The sequence below is a fragment of the Sinocyclocheilus grahami genome, unplaced genomic scaffold (genome assembly GCF_001515645.1).
Source record: "Sinocyclocheilus grahami isolate Dianchi unplaced genomic scaffold, SAMN03320097.WGS_v1.1 scaffold193.1, whole genome shotgun sequence".
NCBI lineage: Eukaryota > Metazoa > Chordata > Actinopteri > Cypriniformes > Cyprinidae > Sinocyclocheilus > Sinocyclocheilus grahami.
In genome coordinates, this window is record NW_015505372.1 from 422,968 (window position 1) to 424,694 (window position 1,727).

Genomic DNA, 1,727 nt, shown 5'->3' on the forward strand with positions numbered 1-1,727 from the left:
AAAAAAGTACATTCTCATGTCTATATATATATATATATATATATATATATATATATATATATATATATATATATATATTTGTAAGAGTCTGTTTGATGATTGTCTGATTATTACAGCACACTGGAAAGCATTTCCTGATGAGGTAACCTGTAATCTGACTTTTGGCATTGTGTATTTTTGTTTTTTTGACTTTGAGGATGAGAAATCAACATATTTCCCAATGTCTGCCAACTTAGTGTCATCAAATGTTTGAAATATACTGTACAGTGTATGCAATATTTATTTTGAGTTTTGTTCAGGCACTCGAGTTGACTAGACACATATAAACAAAAAAGTATATTCCATTTTGTCTGTGAAATCAATGCTCAGTTTTTTTCTTCATTTTTTTGTGGTATAATCTGTTTCAGATATCAGAATCAACTCCTAAATATCCCCAAAAAACCCAATTGAACATGAAGGTTGTCACTTTACATGCAGGTCAGATGGTCTCTTCCTGTTTAAACTGGTAGTTTTGTCCGTAATCTGGAATGTGGACTAGAACTTTAGCTGTTTAGTCATGTAGTCTGGCCACGTGAGTGTAGGATATCTGGATAACATTGTTGTCATTGACCTCCTTGAAGTCCTGGACACCCGTGGGGCTTTTGCAATTGCCGGTGGAGCATAATCAAATTTTTTTTAACTCAGTTGGATTCAGTTTCATCTCTCAACAGGGTTTTGGTGGTCTCCTGGAAGAGGGGGACGGAGAGGTTCACTTACAGGCTATGTATTACTCCAATTAAATGACTGCACTGCTATGGCTTTCTCTCAGTAACAGACAGATTCAAAAGAGGAGAATGTAAACCAGAACACTTAGGAAATTCCACACACATTTCAGAAGAAAAGCCCAGATTTGATGGAATGTGTTCTAACATTTCCTGCACTGGTCCGTTCAGTCACACAGATGCATGCACACACACTCCTAGACGTATGCAGACACAGCTTCCCTTTGAGAAAGTCACGCTAGACTGGTGAAGGAAGAAAGGAAATGTCAGGCTGACCAGCTGTAAAGAGGGCTTTGGGGAAATATAAATATGTTTGCAGAGGCGGGAGGGATAGAATGAAGGAGTTAAAGAAAGAGAAATGAAGAGAAATGGCCTGCTTTACACTGGGGTGTTGGCACTTATGCTGGTGTGCACCTCTGTGTTTTTGCATAAACAGATGTATATTTTGAAAATCACTGGCAAATTATTTTAATATACTGTGTTGTTAGAGATACTGCATATCGCAAACTGACATTCTTAGGATTTGCAGGAATTTAAGTATTTAAATTAGCATTGGCATTCCACTAGTTAAACAAACATCAGTGCGCCCGCCTCTGTGTCACCGTTGGAACGCGACTGAAGTACAAAGCCTATAATTTGCATAATAAATAATAGTTTTCATTGTAAGGCCTCATGCACCTGTCACGAATCCGGTCCATGAACTTTCCATTTCATTGACTCTCACACTACACACTGTTGCACATCACCCCGGACTACATTTCCCATCATGCATTACTGATTGCACTCAGCACGAATTGCACACACCTGTTTACACTGATTGCACCCAGCTGTTTCATATCACTCCCTCACTATATAACACTCACTCTTATCCCTTCTCTCGGCCGAGTATTGTTTCAGCATTTATCACTCCCCTAGAGATAGCTACCTTGCGGAGCCTTAGCCATAGCCATAGCCATAGCCATAGCC